The 16,160-nt window shown below is 36.2% G+C and overlaps 1 long non-coding RNA gene across 2 annotated transcripts in view; it reads right to left on the bottom strand.

Annotated features, from left to right (window-relative positions):
* Positions 1 to 294: 294 nt before the first annotated feature.
* The window catches only part of LOC307184503, an 86,421-nt gene continuing 70,555 nt past the window's right edge, over positions 295 to 16,160 (bottom strand). For both annotated transcript variants that reach the window (XR_013827730.1, XR_013827731.1), the window contains one exon: positions 295 to 519. This is a non-coding gene — a long non-coding RNA (uncharacterized lncRNA). The remainder of the gene's footprint in view (positions 520 to 16,160) is intronic.

Below are 16,160 nucleotides of genomic sequence, written 5' to 3' on the forward strand. Positions count from 1 at the left end.
GTCTCTGAAATGACTTCTTCCCATAGGTATTACAGTTACTTTAAGATTCAGAGAGATGACAACTGACTTTATATAGTATTACTGAAATAATTATTACAGTCATTATGTTTTAACAGAGTGCAGTATTTATTTATTTAGGCTTTGTCTGTAGTGTTGTTTAATTTATCTGATGTCTGTCAACTTTCATAAGAACTAACTTGCAAAGTGGAGTTGTTGCACTAACAAGTCTATAAACACACAATGATGCATGTTGCCAATGCAAATTAATATCAAGAGAATTGTACAGTGCAACCTAAATATTAATATTTGTATATGCTGATGAAAAACCTGGTGACTTTGCTGCTGGGGTGGTTGTTTTTTTCTTTTTTTTTTTACAAATTGTACATTATGGGAGATTGATCAAGACGGTGGAGTAGGAGGATGTGAAACTCACCTTCCCCACTGAACACATCAGAAATTCATCTTTATGTGGAACAATTCTCACTGGAAACTGGAAGAAAGACTCCTATACAACCAAAGCTGTAAGAAAAATCCACATGGAATTGGGTAGAAATGGAAGAGAAGTGATCGGGTCAGGTCCTGTGCCCCTGAAAGGAAACTCAGTGGAAAAGGAAGATCACATGGGCAAAGATCCACCCTGGGGAGTGAGCTGTTCTAGCCACATATTGGGCACCCCAGTCCTGAGGTCCAAAACAGGGAAGATGAGCCTCCTTGGCTGGTCAGAGAGCTGCTGGGACTAACTGGAGGGTTGTGGGAAGCCTGGACTTTGTTCATGAGGAGTGTAAGTTCTGGCTTGCTCCCAAGGCTGGACAGAGAGGGTGGACAGAGGAATACTCCAGTAGCTGCCTGGTTTCCCACCCCTGCCCTGGTGTGCACCCCAGCCTGAGCAGAGCAAACACTCCAGCCCTGCTTATGTCATCTCGCAGCTCCGCACTAAAGCAAGGGCTGCCATGAGCAGGGAGAGAACTTGGTTGTGGGACACAGAGGTGACCTGGACCTGGGGCAGCATCTGAGCACTGCAGGGCTGGCCGTTGCTGGTGCTTACTCAGGCAGCACAGAGGAAGCAGCTCCGATCTCAGAAAGGAGTTGGACTGCCACAGCCTGCACCCCAATATATAGTGAGAGTCCACTCGGGCCCCACCTAGCCTGCAGCATGGCTCCACAGCAGAGTGGGGGTGGCATAAGCTGTGTGGAGTGATCAGCTGTGAGGAATCAACTAAACTCAGACCCAAAGCTGAGTCTGAGCAGGGCAGGCACTTTCTGGCACTTTCAGGCATTGCTGGCACTTTCACAGGTGGTACCTCAGAGGCAGCTGGGACCACTGTCTGCAGCTGGCCCACCACAGCTGAGGCCCCATCAGTAGCCAAGAGCCTGCATAGGCCCCTCATGCTCCAGCACTCCTCCCCTCTGGGGCAAGGGTACTTGTGCTGGGAGAGGGAAGAGCACACACTTAAAGGGATCAGAGCCAGCTCACACCTGACCCTCAGGGCATTTGCATCAGCAACTTGAGATAAGACCCCACCCCAATAGGGCATGAGCAGAGGGGAAGCCCTGCTACATATAAGACGTGACTTTGCTCATGTCAAACCCAGCTCTCCCACCAAAGGCACTGGGCACATGCAGACAGTATAAGGACACTCCCACATAAAGACACCCCTTCAAGAATGCAATGGGTAACCATTTTACCTAAATTCACAGAGGCAGAGAAAGTTAAGGAAAATTAGAAGGCAGAGAAACTGGTTTAAACTGAAAAAGCAAGACAGAAACCCTGAAAAAATAAACAGAAATAAACAATTTGCCAGATTAAAAAATCTGAAGCATTAGTAATAAAAATGCTAACTGAATTAGGAAGAGAGTAGATGAACACACTGGGAATTTTAACAAAGAACTAGAAAATTAAAAAAAAAAAAAGAACCAGTCAGAACAGAAGAATATAAGAAATGAAAAACAAACAAGAAGGAATGAATAGCAGACTAAGCGATATAGAAGGCATAAGAGATCTGGAAGATAGATTAATGGAAATCACCCAACTGGAACAGCAAAAAGAAAAACTAATTAAAAGATGAGAACAGTTTAAGAGATCTCTAGGATAACATAAAGCATACTAACATTCACATTATAGGGGACGCAGAAGGAGAAGACAGAGAGAAGGGGTAAAAAATGTATTTGATGAAATGATGTCTGAAATCTTCCCAAACCTGAAGAAGGAAAAAGATATCTAGTTGCAGGAAATGTAGAGTGTCCCAAACAAGTTGAATTCATACAGACCCACACCAAGACACAGCAAAATTAAAATGGCAAAAGTTAAAGACAGCACTCTAAAGACACCAAGAGAAAAGCAAAGAGTTATGTACAAGGGAACCCTCATAAGTCTTTGAGCTGATTTTTCTGCAGAAATTTTGCAGGTGAGCAGGGACTGGCATGATATATTCGAAGTGCTAAAAGGAGAAAATGTGCAAACTAGGATACTCTACCCAGCAAGATTACCAATTCGAATTGAAGGAGAGATAAAGAACTTCTCAAACAAGCAAAAACTGAAAGAGTTCATCAATACTAAACTTACCCTAAAATAAATGTTAAAGGGTCTTCTCTAAGTGAAAAAGAAAAGACAATAACAAAAAGTAAGTACATATAGGAAAGGAAAAATCCCACTAAGAAAGGCAAATACACAGTAAGGGCTGAAGGTCAACCAATAAGCTACTACAAACATTAAAAGACAAAAAATGTGTAAAAGCACTATAACTAAAATAAACAGTGAAGAGAGAAACATGAAGTTGTAAAATATGACATCAAAAACACAAAACGTAGGGGAGGGGTATAAAAAAGTAGATCTTTTAGAATGTGTTTGAACTTAAATGACTACCAGTTTAAAACAAGTAGTTTAATAACTACCAGTTCAGATCAGATAATCTGAACTGATGATCACCAATAGTGAAACTGATTTGTAAGAAAAAATATCCCAGCAAATAAATGTCCAGGACAGGAGAATTCTACCAAGCATATAAAGAACAGCTAATACCTGTCCTTCTCAAACTATTCAAAAGAACTGAAGGGGAGGGAACACTCCTGAATTCATTCTACAAAGCCACGATTACCCTAATACAAAACCAGAAAAAGACACTACAAAAAAAATAAATTTACAGGTCAATATCTTTGATGAATATAGATGCAAAAATCCTCAACAAAATATCAGCAAACCAAATCCAATAATATATAAAAGGGATCATACACCATGCTCAAGTGGGATTTATTCCAGGGATACAAGGGTGGCTTGATATTTGCAAATCAATCAATTTGATACACCACATTCACAAAAGGAAGGATAAAAAACATATGATCATCTCAATAAATGCAGAAAAGCATTTGACATAATTCAACATCCTCATATAAAAAACTTTCATCAAAGTTGGTATGGAGAGAAACTACCTCAACATAATGAAGGCCATTTATGACAAACCCATACCTAACATCATACTCAGTTGTGAAAAACTGAAAGCTTTTCCTCTAAAATCAGGAACAAGACAAGGATGCCCACTTTCGCCACTTCTATTTAATTTAGTATTGAAATTCTAAGTTACAGGAATCAAAAACGAGAAATAAAGACATTCAAATTGGAAGGGAAGAAGTAAAACTGTCACTATTTGCAGATGACATGATATGGTATTTACAAAACTGTACAATCTCCACTAAAAATTTATTAGAACTAATAAATGAGTTCAGTAATGTTGCAGGATACAAGATTAATATACAGAAATTTGTTGCTTTTCTATATGCTAATAATGAATATCAGAAAGAGAAAGCAAAAAAAAAAAATCCTGTTTAAAATCACATCAAAAAGAATACATAGGAATAAACTTAACCAAGGGGGTGAAAGAACTATACTCTGAAAACTATAAAACATTGATGAAGGAAATTGAAGATTATATAAAGAAATGGAAAGACATCCAATATTCTTGGATTGGAAGAATTAATATTGCTAAAATGTTCATACTACCAAAAGCAATCTAAAGATTTAATGCAGTCCCTATCAAAATACTCATGGCACTTTTCTCAGAACTAGAACAAATAATCTTAAAATTTATGTGGAGCAACAAAAAACCCTGAGTTGCCAAAGCAATCTTGAGGAAAAAAAAATAAAAGAACAAAGCTGGAGCTATCATTCTCCCTGACTTCAGACTATCAACAAAGTTACAATAATCAAAGTAGTATGGTACTGGCACAAAGACAGACACATACATCAATGGAACAGAATAGAAAGCCCAGAAATATATCCACTAACCTATGGTCAGTTAATCTACAATAGAGGAGGCAAGAATATACAATGGGAAAAGACCATCTCTTCAATAACTGGTGCCAGGAAAACTGGACAGCTCCATGTTAAAGAATTAAATTAGAATATTTTCTCAACCCATATACAAAAATAAACTCAAAATAGATTAAAGACCTAAATGTAAGACCTGAAAACATAAAGCTCTTTGAAGATAACATAGAACACTCTTTGACATAAACTATAACAATATTATTTTGGATCTGTTTCCCAAGGCAAAGGAAATAAAAGCAAAAATAAACAAATGGGACCTAATTAAACTTGAAGCTTTTGCACAGCAAAAGAAACCACTGACAAAATGAAAAGACAACCTACTGAATTGGAAAAAATATTTGCAAATGATATGACTGAAAAAGGGGTTATATCCAAAATATATAGAGATCACACAACTCAATACCAATAAAACAAACAACCCAATTAAAAATTGGGCAGAAGGCCTGAATAGACATTTTTCCAAAGAAGACATATACATGGCTAACAGGCACATGAAAAGATGTGCAACATTGCTAATTATTAGAGAAAATCAAATCAAAACCACAATGAGATATCACCTCACACCAGTCAGAATGGCTTTCATCAAAAAGTCAATGAATAACAAATACTGGTAAGGATGTAGAGAAAAGGGAATCCTTGTACACTGTTGGTGGGGATGTACTGGTGCAGCCACTATGGTAAACATCATGAAAGTTCCCCAAAAAACTGAAAATAGAACTGCATATGATTCAGCAATTCCATTCCTGGGTATATATCCAAAAAAATTAAAAAAATAAAAACACTAATTTAAAAAGATATATGCACACCAGTGTTCATAGCCACATTATTTACAAGAGCCTAGATATGGAAGCAACCCAAGTTGCCTTCAACAGATTAGTGGATAAAGAAGAAGTGGTATATATATTCAATGGAATATTACTCCACCACAAAAAGAATGATATTCTGCCATTCGCAACACTGTAGATGGACCTAGAGAGTATTATGCTTAGTTAAACAGCAAAAGACAATACTGCATGTTATCACTTACATATGTATTCTAAAAAATAAAACAAAAGATTATATAATAAAACAGAAATAGTCTCATAGATATAGAAACAAACTAGTGGATACAAGTGAGGAGAAGGAAGAGGAGAAGAATAAGATAGGGTCAGGGTATTTAGAAGTACAAGTTACTGTTTATAAAATGGATAAGCAACAAGGATATATTGTACAGCACAGAGAAATGTAGTCATTATTTTATAATAACTTTAAGTGGAGTATAATCTATAAAAGTATTGAATCAGTATGCTGTACACCTGAAACTAATATAATATTATAAAGCAACTATACTCTAACAAAAATTTTAAAAAGAGGAAATTGTACCTTGTGTATAGGCATTTAAATTTTTAGGTAAAGTCATATTTGTAGTTCAATATTTTTATAATTACTATTGAATTAATAAGAATATCATTTCATGTCATAATCTTTTCTTCGTTATGCGACAAAAATGTTATATCTCCCTACAGAATGACTTACCAATCTGTGGATTTATCCTTAATATTTTTGAACTTAAATGGTTCTTTTAAAATTTGAGTTCCAGCAATATACCAGGCACTCTATTAGGTGATGGGAATAGAACAAACAATACTGAAACAAACTGATATTACTAAGAGTTATTTTGAATTTCAGGCGTGACAATAACATCAAAAGCACTAAAAATAAAAGATGTTTGAATTTCATTTTTTAATAAACCCTTATTTTAGAACAATTCTTTATTTACAGAAAATTGCAAAGATGGTTCAGAAATTTTCCATATACTCACACCTAGTTCTCCCTGTGATTAATATCTTTCATTGTTATAGTACATATGTTAGAATTAGTAAACTAATAGTGACACATTATTATTAACCAAAGCCCATACTTCAGGCAGATTTACTCAGCTTCACTTAATACCCCCTTTTTTTTCTGTTCCAGGATCCCATCTAGAAAACGACATTACATTTAGTGATCATGTCTTCTTAGTCTTCTTGTTTGTGACACTTTCGTACCTTTCCTTGTTTTTGATAGCCTTGACATTTTGGGAAAGTATTATTCAGGTGTTTTGTAGAATGCCCCTCGATTGATATTTGTCTATTTTTTTGTCATGATAAGACAATAAGCTGTATCATTGTTTTTTGGCTTCCAGTTGAATGGGCCAATGGAGAACCCGAGTAGGCAATCAGAGGGAGATGAGGTTGTGTTTTATATTTCCATGGTTCTCTCCATGTGAGGAACTCGGGCTGACTGTATTCCTTAAATACAGTGCACAACTCCAGTAAAGGTATCTCTGTCTACAGTTCTCAGGTTCTTGTAGCCACTCCCTCTCCTTGTCATTTCTGGGATTAAAAATAATTACATCTTCACTCTCACTGTTCCTAAACAATTTTATTACCCCTCCTGATTTCGCAATCTCTCACACACAACTTTGCAAACAGTCCCTGTATTAAAACTTTCTTGAATCATCATAATGAAAGTGTGTCATTTATCTCACTGGAACCCTGTCCAGTATATTATGAATCAAATTTAGCTTCTCCTGACATTGAGGTAGAACTAACTTTTTAAAAATACATTTTTATTGTTTGTAATACCTTATATGGGAAATTATTTGTTGATAATTATTGCTATTCTTGAATTAGTAGTATCATTTCTTTGAAATCCTCCCCAATGTGACATATTTATTTAACTTTCTATTTCTTTTCCCTTAACTGCTCACTATAATTCCAAATAATTCCATTTTATTGCATCACTCTTGCTTACCCATTGAGATTAGCTAAATGCCTGCTTACCAAGACAGAACTGACTACTGCTATGGCTATAGTCACAGGGAATAGCCACAGGCTGCTAGTTTATGAGCTGTTATGGAAGAAATCCAACTACTTTGTGTCCATCAAATCATACAGGTGCCCCTGTCAGTCCCAGACGAGTCCAGCCTTCTAATCATCCTCTCTAAGCCACTGGACACGAGTGAACACTGTGCACCTTCCAATTGAGTATCTGCCAGATGAATACCACAAAGTTTTCTCCTGTGATATCTCATGAGAACTAACCAGCCAAGCTCTATCCAAGTGCCTGACCTAGAAAAACATGAGATATAATTTTTAAAGTTGCTGTTTAAAGCACTTAGGTTTGTTTAGTTTGCTATGAAGAAATAGAAAAACATAGCAGAATCTAGTGGTTGAAAGATAGGTTCTTGCCTAGCACCATCAACACAGGGCATTGCTTTTGAGTTGGAGCAGAGGGCAGAAGCTACAAGGGCCTCAAGGGGACTGATAGCGAAAGCTGGAAAAGAATACTTGATAAAGGTTTTAAAGACAATAAGAAAAATGTTACTGGAGGCTGGAGAAAAGGGAATAACCTTTGTTATGTGATGAAATGTTTGGCAACACTCTCATCTGTAGAAAACTAGAACAATGAATAGATGTTTATTATACATGTTTTCAGGCTTTGGTTAGAAGGCTATTAATAGTGCATGTTTTGACAATATGAGGCACACTAAACTATTATTTTATTCGTGGGATTTTATTATAAAAACAAACACACATATGTGAATTACTTTAAAAAACTGGGAGTGTGTATCGTGGTGGTAGTTTATTAGCCCAACAAGAAAGTTTCATGGCTTATAGTTGATTTAGGAAGTACTAAGCTCCTGTGACTTGAAATACTTCCTTTCCTCTATGTTAATCTTCAACTTCTCCTTTAAATTATCTTGCTATTTAAGCACTTCATTATGTCACTTGGATATACAAATCAGTAACCACAATTAGCAAAGATTTTAATTATTCATTAAATCTAAACAACACATTCCTCTATAGCTTGTACATATTTCTAGAGTTAGAGCTCATGGATGTTAATTATAATATAATTGTGGATTCTGGGTTCTAAGAATCATTGAAGATTTTTATGCTCTGGCTTTAAAGTGCATTTGCAGGCCAGTATACCTGATGTGAGCAAAATAAATGTGCTTAAAACTGTATTAGCTCTTCTAACAGTGAGACAGTGTCTAAATCGATCTCAAAAATGTCCAATTTAGCTGAAATCTTCTTTTTCAAGTAATCAATGTGTTTACTGAATGATAAAAGTGGTGTCAAGAAGCTAGCAAGACTCAAAGTTATTTGGAAGATAGAATGCAGGCCAGGGAAAATTTACCAATTTGAACTTTACCATCATTAGTCAGAACTGATGATATGCAAGAGAAAAATGGAACATCTGTTTGCATTTTTCCAAAGTGTAAGAGTGAGGTAAGTAGTTGACCTCTTGAATAAAACACCGAGAAAACAATTGCTAAAAATGGGTATGTACAACAGATGGTGTCCCCATCATTGATGGCTTTGATTCTGATTTGAGAGAGTTTATATAAACTGTAGGAGTTGAATTAAAATACAGAAATCACTAAAAAAAAATTGATAGGTGATGTTTAATTAGATGTAGTTTGTTCTAGTCTTTGCCTTTCATCTACAATTTATACACACAGCAAAACACATAAGGCATGCATTATTATGGCTTAACTATCAGCTATTGTTCGGCAGAAGTAGATAACTTATGCATCCTCCACTCTATTTTGTTATAGTGATCATATTAATCGTTATATAAATTGTGAAAAATAGACATCAAGTCATGAAAAGAAGGAAGCCTTGAAGAAATGTCCTTGAGGCTGAACAAGGCTTATACAAATGGCAAACTATTGAGTACAGAATAAATGAGGTAATTACCATTCAGTTTTACAGATGGAAAAGCTGAGTCACCAGGAGGTTAAGCGACTTGCCCAAGGTCACAGAAGAAGCTATTAGCATTATTATGCAGTTCTCCTGATTCTTTTTTTATTTCTTATATTTTATGTAGTACAGCAAGAAACACTAAAAGATAAATATTCTCCACATATACAGCAAGTTCATTTCTGTAATTTGGTATTGACACAGAAACAATGAAAGCAAGGTTAGTGTTTTTTCTTGTTTTGTTTTGCTTTTTTTCCACATAAATATATGTCACTCGTTATTTATTTTGTACCTATCATTGTAGAAACTGATTTGTTCCCTTAATGTCTCTAAGACAGCAGAGATCAACTAGAATATATGGGAGTTTTCTACATTAGTGTATTGGAAAGTGAAAGTATGTCACTAGAAACCCCTCTGTAAACAAAATCCTCTCTTTTTTGATGACTGATTAAATAGAAATCACTTTGCTCTATATGAATTACAGAAAATCCAGTAAACTAAAGATAATTTTGATATTATATTACATAAATCTACTACAACATATGTATATGTAAGTGGTTAGTACTCTGATTCATATACTAGATGACATTTAACAGAAATGTTAATTTAGTCTGGCATACATGGGGTAAATAATACTTGGATGCCACTTAAATTCTTATGGAATCAAAAATGAATTGCATGTTTTAATTTGATATAAACAATAGTTTTACATAATGTATTTACTGGTGCCTTGGGAACAAATCTGGTCTGTCACATATGAATTCACTTCATGGATGAACATGAAAATTTAGCTTTTAAACAGAAGCTGATTTCATCTTTCTATCTCCAGATAGTGCTTTATATAAATATTGTCTCCCTTTTCACATGGTTGTTTACCCTAGAATATGTCAAAATTTACCTTCTTGCTATATTTGCCATAACTAGATATATAACTATAAATAAATTCTGTTCCGTGAATGTTACAAAATATGTCCATAGGTATAAATTTTTACACACACACGCACGCACACACATACACACACACACACACAGCTCCATCAATTTGTCACTCTTGTCTTTCTCAAGGGCAGATAGTGTTTTCTCTGTGGCATGTCAACACATATCCAGAGGGTCTAGTCATGTACATCAAAGGCACATAATATTTTTATAATAACAGTAAAGTTTACATTATAAGAATCAGATTTATGCCCAAGCAGTATGATTCCACTAAAAACATTCTGGCTTAATGTGAAACCCTAGTCAATAGTCAGGACTATACTACAGGTGTAGCATAAGAACTGCCCTAATTTGTAACTAAAGTTAACTTTTTCGGCTCCTTTTCATCTTACTAACAAAATTTTTTTCTCCCTGATTTCTTGAAATATTCTCTGTTCCCTTGGCTTAAAGTGGACTCCACTCTATCCTGGGTTGCCTTTTATCTCTATGTCTATCAATTTCCACTTGTTTACTGCTTTATTTATTTATTTTTTTGAGTGTTTCCCTTCCCATCTGTTTCTCTTCTGATTCATTTTGTCTTCTGCCTGCCTCTCTTCTTTCTTTATATAATTTCCATGAATATGACCATCAGATAGTTTTTGGTATTTCTAAATCTATAGCTCCAGACAAGTTTGGCTGCATAACACTTCTTGGACACTTTACAGGTGCCTCAAACTCAAAATTTAACTCAATACCTGTCAACCAAAATATTTTACTCTTATTTTGTGATTTATCTGAGAGAATGGGGATACTCACACACATATTAGTCAGTTTTCACCAGATTATGCTAGTTTAAAGAAAACAAACTCAAGCTCATTTAATTACCCAAACTGAAAACCTGGCTGTCATTATTAACCACTTCTTCTCAAATGTAACCCACAACCAATTAGCCAGAAAGCTTTGTTTATTCTTATCTCCTAATGACTCTCAATATTTCTTCATTTTTTTTTTCTATTTTTTACCACCACTATTACATTAAATATCATTAACCATTTCCTGTTTGGATTATTGCAATGGCCTTCTAAACTGAATGCTCTCGCGCCAACTCTGACTCTGTACAATTCTATCTCCCCAAATATCAGAGTGACATTTCTGCAAATTATACTATTGCATTAAAAACATATATATTTGGGTCAGACTATAATACTGTCTCTTCATATTTCCTCTCCCCGAAGAAGGATTAGAGATTTCCAGCTCTGTGAATTCAAATTTAATCCTATGACTTACTTTGGTCAATGAGGTATGTGGAAAAAATTCGGTTGGGGGACGGTTTAAGAACCAACATGTTTTTACTACATTCTCTCTTACTTCTTCCAGAGCAACTGGCAATGTAAAGAAAATGGTTGCACTGTTGTTCTGTCAACCTGGTTCTTAGAGTAAGAAAGACAGTGACAGAGTCCAGCTGTGCCCCCAGACACCTTTCAAGTACATGTCACAAGAGCAAGAAATGCCCCTATGCTGTTTAAAGACACTGAGATATTAGGGTTTTTTGTTATCACAACATAACCTCCTCTACACTGACTAGTGCAACATTTGGCCACTGAACCTTTGAAGCACTTACTGTGTTTAGGGGATTCCCTTCCTTATGAGTCTTGGTGAGTCAGAGCATATGGCTCATTGTATTGGTCAAGCAGAGCAACAGGATATAAATAGACAGATAGATAGATAGATAGATAGATACATAGATATGTAGCTATATCTATATCTGTCTATGTAGATAGATATAAATGAATATCTATCTATCTATCATCTAGCTAGCTAGCTAGCACCTAACTCTCTACCTAAGAAGAGAGAGAGATTGATATATTTTAAGAATTGACATGCACAACTGTGGAGGCTGGCAAATCCAAAATCTGTATAATAGGCTGATAGGCTGGTGACTTTGGGAGGAGTTGCAGTTCAAGTTTAAAGGCTATCTCCTGGTAGACTTTCCTCTTCTTGAATTGATTAGATGAGGGCAAACCAAATTATGAAGGGTTATACTCAAAGTCTGTTGATTTAAATGTTAATCTCATCTAAAAAATGCCTTCACAGAAACATCTAGAATGAGTCTGACCAAATATCAGGGTGCCATTTCCAACCAAGTTGACACAGAAAATTAACTATCATACTCTTTATGGAAGCTGGAAAAGCTAGATATTTTCTTTCCCATTGCCCTGAGCAGCAAGGATATGGCATAGGCTGAAGCATGAGATGCATCTACTCCAGACATTGAACTGAGAATCAGTGATACACAACAGCAAGAGCTGTAAGAAACTATCTCTGGCAATTGTTGTGCTTTCAGTAAGATCAAATCTCTTTTGTCTACTTTCTCTAGGTTCAGTCTGGTAGTTCAAGCTGCAGCATTCAAAGTACAATGATAGGATTTTGTACTTTCCTCCTCCTTTCAAACCCCAGGATCTGGTCTCTAGATTTCCTGGTGAGTCTAGGAGGAGATATGTATCTATACCTTCCTGTTTTAATGAACTAAAACTGGCTGCTGTTACTAAGAACCATGGCTGATTCTTGTAAACATCTTATAATAAGATACTGAAATTCCTGGTACCAAATGCAAATGTTTTGTAATATAGCCTGTGCCACTTGTAGTGGGTCTCCTTTTGCTTGAATTCTGGGGTTTATCATTTGTGTAAATATATTTCTCTGTCTTGGACCACCTCTTCTACTATTGACTCATTGAGGAGTTCAAGAAGGCTTACTCAAAAAGTTTAAAAGCCACTGGCCCTAGAAACCTTCAAGACAAGACTCTTACTCTCCCAACATTTTGGGCCATTTTTAGTATCTCTGTGATACTTACTTTGCTTACTTCTATCAAACTCATAATACTATATTATGTTAATTGTCATAAATTCAGAGCTTTTTCATTAGAATTTAAATCCATGATGACAGAAGCCATTAAACCATTGTCTTCATTTCCAGATACTATGTAATGTCTAGTATCTAGTATATGTTCAATACTTTAAAAAATAAATTTCTGAATGAATGAAAAAAAGAACCACAAAAACGTAAGAAATAAGAGAAGGTTCAAAGAAAAGACAAATGAGAGAGACAAGATGACCAGGATCAGAGAAGAATTATTAGAAAAGTTAGCTTTTTAAGATGTGCATAAATGTGAGTTGGCATGGGGTATGAAGAGATGCTGGGGAAGGACCTTTTTCATTTTCCTCTAGAAATTTCAATCAAGTACACATAGAGAATTTATAGAATTATAATATTTTCAACACAAGCAAGTATTAATAGTCTTATAAAGTATAAATTTATTCAACACAGATAAATCACTGTTAATAACATATTTAGAACCTTCAGTTTGTATTGAGAAACCAAGACTTTATAATTAGCTCTTTCACTATATCTTTAAATCATCAGTAAAAATGACACAGAGGGCTTCCCTGGTGGCGCAGTGGTTGAGAGTCCGCCTGCCGATGCAGGGGACACGGGTTCGTGCCCCGGTCCGGGAAGATCCCACATGCCGCGGAGCGGCTGGGCGCGTGAGCCATGGCCGCTGAGCCTGCGCGTCCGGAGCCTGTGCTCTGCGGCGGGAGAGGCCACAATGGTGAGAGGCCCGCGTACCGCAAAAAAAAAAAAAAAAAAAAAAAAAAAAAAAAAGACACAGAGAAAAAGGGGAAAGGTGGAAAGGAGATAGGAATGGATGAATGGTTAGACAAATACGCTCTGTAAGGTGTACTTGAAATCAGTCACTATTGACCTTATTCCATGAGCTGAGCAACTGCTTAACTAGACTGCTTTTCTGAACTCATCACTTGCTTTAGCCATTTTTTCTTTGTCGTTATTGATTGACAATGGGGTTGTCATTTTGAGCAATGCATTTATTTAAGGGCATCAGGTAATGACGATCTTGTTCCTTTGGCTTGTGGAAAAGTGATACCCCTTTGGATTTCAGGGAGGAGATATACAAAAGGAAGATGTAGTTTTAAAAAATAGACTAGATACAGAATGTGCAAGAACAAGGAAGGGGAAAATGGAAGTGGAAATGGAAAAAGCATCACATGGCAGATAATACAGAGTTTTGTTTTTTTCATTTAAGACATATTTATTGTCTTCTGGGTTTAATAATGAAGTTTAAAATTATGTAATGCTCATAGCATTTTCTTAAATTCCATCTGCTTAGTAAACACATTCAAGTTTCCAACTGGATAATTTAGAAAGAGAGAGGAGGTTGCTAAAATGCGAATTCTATAATTGGGTCACTCTTAGTCCACTTTCTGGAGGCTTGCTGCCTCCTATTGTGTTCTCCATTACTACATCAGACTGATTATATCACAGAGCAAACCTGATTATCACTTCCTTGCATACATTCCTCAGTGATACTCCCCACACTCCCTAACTTGAAAAAAGGAAGATGTCTCAAAATCCTAACTAATCACATACCTCCATCTTGTTTTCTATGCATTACGCCTACATCTTCTTCATACCAACAACCTCCATCCAGTCAGGGGGCACACCTGAAGCCTTTCCTTTTGTCCAATGTAAAGCTTTCCCACTTCTCTGCCTGCTTTTGAGTCTCTGCCAAAATGCAAGAGATGACGGCTGACTCTCTGGCCATAGCAAGCTCTGAATAAACAGTCTTTGCTTTTCTCATTTGGTTGTACTTCATTTACTTCCACAAAGGTTTCAGGTTTTAAAGTCAAGATATTCTGCTCAGTGCAAAACAGGGCTCTAAACTGCAATGGCTGAGAACCAGTAAAGGATTAATAGAATATACAGGTGTGGGAGGATGAAGGCTGACTTGTGTCCTGAGCCATAGCTTGGATAAAATACCACCAAGGCAGTCCTGATTCCTTCAATCCCACACTAATGAAATCAGGAAACTGGACTACATGAGCTCTCAGGTACTGCAAGATCTGAAATGCTCATCTTGATGACCAGATTTTGTATAAGATACAAAACTCTGCATTATATTTGAGGAGAAGAAAGCTGCCTCAGAGACTGGCTGGAAAACAGAAAGGAAATATCTTTTCAAAGTCCTACTGCAATTTTCTCTAAGGAGTGCTTTCCTGACATTAACTATTAAGACGTATTCTTACTGGTCTGTTAGTGTTGTGCAAGATAATGAGGGTACTAATAACTATAATAAGAACTATGTTAGAGTACCTTTCACTACCTCAGAATTTCTCCGAGAGAGGGAGACAATTATTATCTCCATTCCACAGTTATGAAAACTATAAAATGCTTAAATATAAGGAGAAATAGATCTTTTTTGGTAAGGATTATGCAAGGGTCATATGAAATATTTTATATTTATATAGAATACACTACTAAGATAATAATTTATATGAAAATATTTTACCTGAATAATACCTCTTACCATGATAAGATTTGGAAATTAGTATTTGGTATGATAGTGAAAATACCTGGTCTGTGAAAATGACAGAAATAAGCAGAGTCTAGATCCACAAAAGAGCAAGCAATATGTCACTTGCTGGACAGCATACTAATACAAATAGATGTATTTAATTTGATATGTGTAACTCTCTTTTTGAAGAGGGCCCATTCCTTAATGGAAAAACATGAAAAGTTTTCATTTCTGCAGTAATTGTCTCGTCTATGATATATAGCCCCCAACCCACCTTCATTTTTCTACTGGGGATGCTCTTCCTTAACGACATCTTAGTTTCCTTCCACAGCTTCTCAGTCATTCATTATTAAGCAGTCACTGTTATTATTTAGGACTTTATGAAAACCTCGGTCTCATATTCAGTTAAAATCTCTTCTCTCCAACAGCTAAGAGTCTTGGAATGGGTAGGGTCATGCAGTCCGATTTTCCATGGGAACTTTTCTCCTTCCCTTCCTCCATGTGCTTGCTCCTCAGGCAAGGCATGGGACAGGAACCAGACAGATTCCTTACCGACTCCAAAGCTCACCCTGGCTTTTTTGTGGGATGTCCCTACTATTCTAGGGAATTTGTCTATGGTATGTCTGCCCTCTTTCACACTGGTGAGGAGTATACACATGAAAGGTAGTAGCAGTTTCTTGGTGGGGCAGTCATAACTCTCTTTTCCACCCTCTCCTCCTGAGTAAGCACCTGGCTGTTCAGGGGAAAAAATGTCAGTCTATCCCATTCACAGTTATTCTTTCTCTTCAAACACTGCACTCCCTAAAACGTGATTTATTCGCTT

This window comes from Stenella coeruleoalba (assembly GCF_951394435.1).
Source record: "Stenella coeruleoalba genome assembly, chromosome: 3".
Taxonomy (NCBI): Eukaryota; Metazoa; Chordata; class Mammalia; order Artiodactyla; family Delphinidae; genus Stenella; species Stenella coeruleoalba.